The sequence below is a fragment of the Amia ocellicauda genome, chromosome 23, assembly GCF_036373705.1.
Source record: "Amia ocellicauda isolate fAmiCal2 chromosome 23, fAmiCal2.hap1, whole genome shotgun sequence".
NCBI classification, from domain to species: Eukaryota; Metazoa; Chordata; class Actinopteri; order Amiiformes; family Amiidae; genus Amia; species Amia ocellicauda.
The window spans coordinates 1999547-2007212 of NC_089872.1; positions in this window are offsets into that span (position 1 = coordinate 1999547).

The following is a 7666-nucleotide window of genomic DNA, read 5'->3' on the forward strand; positions in this document are numbered from 1 at the left end:
TATATCCCACCCACTGACAGGTGCCATGCTTATCGAGATTATAATCGAGATTATCAGTGTTATTCATGTCACCTGTCAGTGGTCATAATGTTATGGCTGATTGGTGTATATACATACAGATAAAATATAAATGTTCAAACTGACATAAGCTGGGTCTTTAATAAATTATGTTCACCAAACTACCAGTTATCTTTCAAGTCGGAAGCTCTGCCCAAGGGGGAGAGGTTTCTGCGCACTGCCGTAGGAACCTGATCGAAATGTCACTCTATCAAAGCTGCCATTGGCCCCTGCACTCGTCACTCAGAACAGGTCCCTTCCCACATCCTGTTCCATAAAACGTGACGTCAGCGCAGGTTCGTCCTCTTTTTCCAGGAGCCAGGACTCCCACGTGACCTTGCAACGCTTGGGCAGTGCTTCCTTTTTCAGATAACCGGGGTTGCAACCTACAATTATCTTTCAGAAGCACTGCCCAAGGTGGAGGGGTTACTGTATAACCAAGCCGTCGAAAGGGAGGAGGCAGCGACAGGCACGTGCACAGGTAACGCTCAACCCTTTTTCCATAAGACTACCAAAGTGCCCTTTTTCCTGAGCACCTGCCCCCCGGACCGCACTCGATCCCTCAGAATGCACTTAACAGGGGCAGACTGGGAGAGGAAAAAGCCATTACCAGGTTCCCAATGGAAAGGACCGGTTCTGTCACATCCAACCTGTAGAACCGGGCGAATGTAAGCGGCGAGGCCCAAGCTGCAACCGCACAAATGTCTGCCAAGGGGGCGCCTTGAAAAAGGGCCCACGATGTGGCAACATCTCGACTCAAGTGGGCCACAAGGTGTTCAGGCACCGGGGTCCCGGTGGACTCGTAGGCCGTGGTAATGGTGTCCACAATCCTATGTGAGAGGCGCTGGTTTGAAAGCGCCTGGCCCTGTGCCCGCGCTCCATAAGACACAAAAAATTGGTCTGAGCGCCGAATGTCCTTAGTGCATTCCAAATAGCAACTGAGGGCCCACACAGGGCATAGCAGGTGAAGCCGACTCTCTTGCTCTGAAGCAAAGGGAGGAGGATGAAAAGCCATTAACTCAATAGGCCTGTTGACATGGAATGGAGACAGCACTTTTGGGAGGAACGCAGGGTTAGGCCATAGCGTGACCCTGGAGCCATCTCCCGCGAAACGAACGCACGATGGGTGTATGGACAGGGCATGTAACTCGCATACACACTTGTGCAGAGGTGATTGCCAGCAAAAACGCAGTCTTAAGTCACACCAGCTTCAGCTCAGCTGAGTTCAGTGGCTCAAACGGGGCTTGGGAAAGTGCATCCAGCACTACATCAAGACGCCATGCATCAGTGAAGGGGTGCGAGGAGGCCGCAGCCACCGAGCAATGAATTGGGTCTTGACCGCCGTCTTGGCACCAGGTGCTAAACGTCCGCCAGCGGTAGGAATACTGCAACCTCTTAGAGAGAGCTCTCGCCGACTGAATAGTGGCTACTACCGCGTCTGACAGACCCCAGGCAATCAGTTGCTCCCGCTCAGGGGCCAGGCCCAGAGCCGGAGGAGGCCCTGCACCTGGGCTCTCACTGGGAGCTGCCAAGTCTCTCTGTGGAGGAGGGCAATCAGGTCTGTGAACCAGGATCTGCGAGGCCACCAAGGGCCTAATCAGCAGACCTGTTGCTCGTTTTCTCCTGACCTTCTCCAGGACCACTAGGAGAAGGGGGAACGGACGGAATGCGTAAAGGAGACAGCGTGGCCACATGTGGGCTAGCGCGTCGATCCCTAGGGTTCCTGAGCAGTCTTGAATGGAGAACCATTGTGGGCAGTGTGTGGTCTGTCGAGGCAAAGAGATCCACGTCCGCTCTGCAGAACTGGCTCCACAGATGCTGTATCACAGGCGGGTGGAGGCGCCATTCTGAGACCGGGGGACCTCCCCGACAGATGAGGTCCACCGCTGTGTTGGCTAGGCCTGGGAGGTGAACTGGAGAGGAACCTTGGCTGCACCCACAGAAGCAGACGGTGCGCTAGAGAGTACAGTCTGCGCGACCGGAAACCCCCTTGCCTGTTGATATATGCGACCACCGCTGTGATGTCTGCACATGTCTGTCCCGCAAGACCGGCAGGAAATGAGACAGTCCAAGGAAAATGGCAGCCTAAAATCAGGTTTGTGTGTTCCTGAACCTGCTCCCTCAAGTGAGAACAAACCAGCCAGTCGTCTAGATAGTAGAGGACGCGGACCCCCTGACAACACAAGGGGGCTAACACGAAAAAGTGCGTGGGGCTAGTGACAGGCCGAAGGAGAGAAGGGCAAACTCGAATGCTCGACCCTCGAAGGTGAAGTGGAGAAACCTCCTGTGCGCCTGCGCAATGGGGATGTGAAAGTAAGCATCTTTCAGATCCACCATGGTGAACCAGTCACCAGCCTTGATGGCCTGGGACATGGTGCGCAGGTGGCCTTGAGGTGGCGGTTCAGGCGCCTCGGATCCAAGATGGGGTGGAAAGCGCCATCTTTCTTGGGCTCAAGGAAGTATGGGGAATAAAATTCTTCATGCTGCAAGCTGCCTGGGCCTCAGCCTCATAAGCCCTCCAGAGCAGCATCTCCGTGACGCGACACTGCCTGTTGGGGCAGGTCAGGTCGTGTGGCTCCGCGGACAGCGGAGGCAGGGAGACCAGCATGGCTATGGTGGAAATCACACACGGGAACTCCACCAAGCACGTTTCTGCCGCGCCCTGGGTCCTGGCATAAGTCTCCCCTCTCCTGGCTAGGGCGGGGGCTGTTGCCGGATGGTCCCAAATAGCTCTCCGCTCCTCAAGGAGGTCAGGCAGCACCGTGTGGGCCGCTGCGTGCACTGACCCCTTTCAAACCTGGAGCGCGGCAGGGCAGGGTCAGAGGGCTAGGGGAGCTGGAGACACTCCACAGCCCTCTGAATGACCGCCCAGAACTCCCTGTCATGTCCCATGGGAGCAGGAGGGGTGGGATCGACCAAGTCCTCCTCCATGAGCTCCACCTCCAGCTCTGAGTCCTCGTGAGGACCCAGAGACAGGCGGTCCTCCTCCCAGGTGGCCCGTCCACTGCCCTCGTCCTGGGGATGGGGCAGACAGACTCCCCTCCCCTGTGAACTGCCTGCACTGCCAGCATGGCCAGGAGAGCACAGATCTGGTCTATCCGGCTGCTGTGGCAGGTGCAATACCGGCAGCTGGCACAGCAGCGGAAGCAGGAGGAGACGCAAGCGCGGGGCGCACAGCTGTCTCTGTCACTGCAGCCCTGGAGGAGGAGACGGAGGGGCGTGGGGAGAGGCGGAGATCCAGCACCCCCGAGGCCCCCCCGTCACTCGCCGGAGTGGGGGATCTTCAGGCACGGCGGCGAACAGCTAAATTGCGCCCGCTGTTGGTGCCCAGACAGATGGGGAATAAGACTATCCCACTCCAGGTGGGCAAGGTGCGCTGGCCGCAAGCGGCACAGTGGCGGGGGCGAGAGGAGCTCATCGCTGAGCCGAGCGCACACACGCGTACACAGGGAAATGTGCAGCAGAGGTGCCGATCAGTGTTTGCACCGGGGCACACAGCAACTGGAACGCCTCTGCAACACGTGGAGCACCTAGCAGGCCTGCTGCTGTAAGTGCGTCTCCACCCGGCAACGTTTACATACACAGGGGTGCTGAGACAATAACCACACGCAACCTTGCTGTTGCCGGACTGAACACTGTGTATACCAAGCACCAGGTGCTGGATACAAGCACCGCGTAGGCCCATAAGCTTAACCACACCGTGTGTGCCGGGGTTTCCGGGTACACCAGGTGATGTGGAAGCGCAAGCCGGCGGAGGAGCACCTCACGCATGCGAGATCTCTTACAACAAATCAAGGCTCAGGGCGGGCAGCCAGGCCTCGGATTTTACTGCTGCTGCTAGTGCTCCTGCTGTGGAGGAAAAAGCCCTGTGGACAAAAAACCAACACAGCAAGCAGTCGGAATATATAAGGCACTATACACTCACCTAAAGGATTATTAGGAACACCATACTAATACTGTGTTTGACCCCCTTTCGCCTTCAGAACTGCCTTAATTCTACGTGGCATTGATTCAACAAGGTGCTGAAAGCATTCTTTAGAAATGTTGGTCCATATTGATAGGATAGCATCTTGCAGTTGATGGAGATTTGTGGGATGCACATCCAGGGCACGAAGCTCCCGTTCCACCACATCCCAAAGATGCTCTATTGGGTTGAGATCTGGTGACTGTGGAGGCCAGTTTAGTACAGTGAACTCATTGTCATGTTCAAGAAACCAATTTGAAATGATTCGACCTTTGTGACATGGTGCATTATCCTGCTGGAAGTAGCCATCAGAGGATGGGTACATGGTGGTCATAAAGGGTTGGACATGGTCAGAAACAATGCTCAGGTAGGCCGTGGCATTTAAACGATGCCCAATTGGCACTAAGGGGCCTAAAGTGTGCCAAGAAAACACCCCCCACACCATTACACCACCACCACCAGCCTGCACAGTGGTAACAAGGCATGATGGATCCATGTTCTCATTCTGTTTACGCCAAATTCTGACTCTACCATCTGAATGTCTCAACAGAAATCGAGACTCATCAGACCAGGCAACATTTTTCCAGTCTTCAACTGTCCAATTTTGGTGAGCTTGTGCAAATTGTAGCCTCTTTTTCCTATTTGTAGTGGAGATGAGTGGTACCCGGTGGGGTCTTCTGCTGTTGTAGCCCATCCGCCTCAAGGTTGTACGTGTTGTGGCTTCACAAATGCTTTGCTGCATACCTCGGTTGTAACAAGTGGTTATTTCAGTCAAAGTTGCTCTTCTATCAGCTTGAATCAGTCGGCCCATTCTCCTCTGACCTCTAGCATCAACAAGGCATTTTCGCCCACAGGACTGCCGCATACTGGATGTTTTTCCCTTTTCACACCATTCTTTGTAAACCCTAGAAATGGTTGTGCGTGAAAATCCCAGTAACTGAGCAGATTGTGAAATACTCAGACCGGCCCGTCTGGCACCAACAACCATGCCACTCTCAAAATTGCTTAAATCACCTTTCTTTCCCATTCAGACATTCAGTTTGGAGTTCGGGAGATTGTCTTGACCAGGACCACACCCCTAAATGCATTGAAGCAACTGCCAGGTGATTGGTTGGTTAGATAATTGCATTAATGAGAAATTGAACAGGTGTTCCTAATAATCCTGTAGGTGAGTGTATGACTATTATTTTTAAAGTGTGCTATTTATGGCCGAAACTGAAACCAAAGCACACCGGAGCCCCGGAGCAGGACAGTACAGAGTCGGGTTAGTTATCAATAATAATAACTAAACAATACAAATAGACACAGAAGTAAACTGTGGTGACAACACTGCCGTGAAGCCAACCAACCAGATAACAATAATTATTGTAAAAACAATAATAATAATAATAATAATAATAATAATAATAATAATAAGTCTAATGCACGGACAAGACACAGAGAGCTCACGTTCTCGGTCCAGGCGAAGTGGCAAAAGAGGACGAACCTGCGCTGACATCATGTTTTATGGAACAGAATGTGGGAAGGGACCTGTTCTGAGTGACGAGCGCAGGGGCAAATGGCAGCTTTGATAGAGTGACGTTTCGATCAGGTTCCTACGGCAATGTGCAGAACCCCCTCCCCCTTGGGTAGTGCTTCTGACTTGAAAGATAACTGGTAGTTTGGTGAACATAATTTATTAAAGACCCAGCTTATGTCAGTTTGAACATTTATATTTTATCTGTATGTATATACACCAATCAGCCATAACATTATGACCACTGACAGGTGACATGAATAACACTGATAATCTCGATTATAATCTCGATAATCATGGCACCTGTCAGTGGATGGGATATATTAAGCAGCAAGGGAACATTTGATGTGTTAGAAGCAGGAAAAATGGGCAAGCATAAGGATCTGAGCGACTTTAACAAGGGCCAAATTGTGATGGCTAGACGACTGGGTCAGAGCATCTCCAAAACTGCAGCTCTTCTGGGGTGTTCCCGGTCTGCAGTGGTCAGTACCTATCAAAAGTGGTCCAAGGAAGGAAAAGCGGTGAACCGGCGACAGGGTCATGGGCGGCCAAGGTTCATTGATGCACGTTGGAGCAAAGGCTGGCCCATGTGGTCCGAACCAACAGACAAGTTACTGTAGCTCAAATTGCTGAAAAAGTGAATGCTGGTTCTGATAGAAAGGTGTCAGAACACACAGTGCATCGCAGTTTGTTGCGTATGGGGCTACGTAGCCGCAGACCAGTCAGGGTGCCCATGCTGACCCCTGTCCACTGCCGAAAGCGCCTACAATGGGCACCTGAGGATCAGAACTGGACCACGGAGCAATGGAAGAAGGTGGCCTGGTCTGAAGAATTACGAGTTCAAGGTTTTGACTTGGCCTCAAATTTCAATCCAATCTCAATCCAGTTGAGCATCTGTGGGATGTGCTGGACAAACAAGTCCAATCCATGGAGGCCCCACCTCGCAACTTACAGGACTTAAAGGATCTGCTGCTAACATCTTGGTGCTAGATACCACAGCACTCCTTCAGAGGTCTAGTGGAGTCCATGCCTCGACGGGTCAGGGCTGTTTTGGCGGCAAAAGGGGGACCTACACAATATTAGGCAGGTGGTCATAATGTTATGGCTGATCTGTGTATTTGTAAAGGGCATGTGTTGTGAGTGATTGAAGACGAGAAAAGTCTGAAATACAGTGTCTTTGGTTTCCATTGTTTAAGGGCCATTGTTAGCTGAGCACTAGTCTCGCCACTAATACAATTAAAAGTTCTTCATGCAAGCGAAAGTACTGAGGTTTCTTCACTGCCTATGAAACTGATATATGAAACTGACTGATATAGGTTGACATAGGTAAGCTGTGATTTGTAGACAGTGATTTGTGCATTTCTTTTTCGGTTTCACTGTTAGGTTTCGTCAAAAAACTTTTGGAAGTGCTGTCCCATTTCCTTGTATGCTTAATTTAAATAATTTAAATGTTCTTGTTAAAGGTCAAATCAGTGGCTTCTTGTGGCTATTTTTGAGTTTGTGTTTTGCATTGTACTGGAGTAGGATTATTATTATGTTTTTCTGTTTTTTAATTTTTAATTTTTAAATTTAACTTTTTATCCAAACAGAACCAGCTTATAAACATGTTCATGTTTTTTTTAACCTCTGACAGTTTACTGCTTACCTTTGAACCATTTTAGGTTATTCACTGGACTTGAACTGCTTACATTTCAATAAAAACTGGAAAAATGGGGGTGTTTTAAAACTTTTTACTTGTAGTGTATGTGAAACCCAAAGTTTTGAGCAATCAACCATTTACAGATCTTCACACCCTGAATTTTGATATATACACACAATGTAATGTGTCATGTTTGTTTCTCATTTATTATAGATATAATTCAAACACAACAACAAAGTACACAAAAATGATATGATCACTCAAACAAAGTTCCTCACTGCCTGTCCTTGGGTATAAACTGTGAAGCCATCTGATGTTATTAGTATTATAGTCATTATTTATTTCTTGGCAGGCCAGGTCAAGTTAATACCCGTCATTTGAAAAAAAATGAAAAGCCAACTCTACCAGGCTGTTGACATGGGATAGTGACAAACCTTTAGGAAGTGAAGCGGGGTTCATTTTATTTGAATAAACTACTTTGGTATAATTA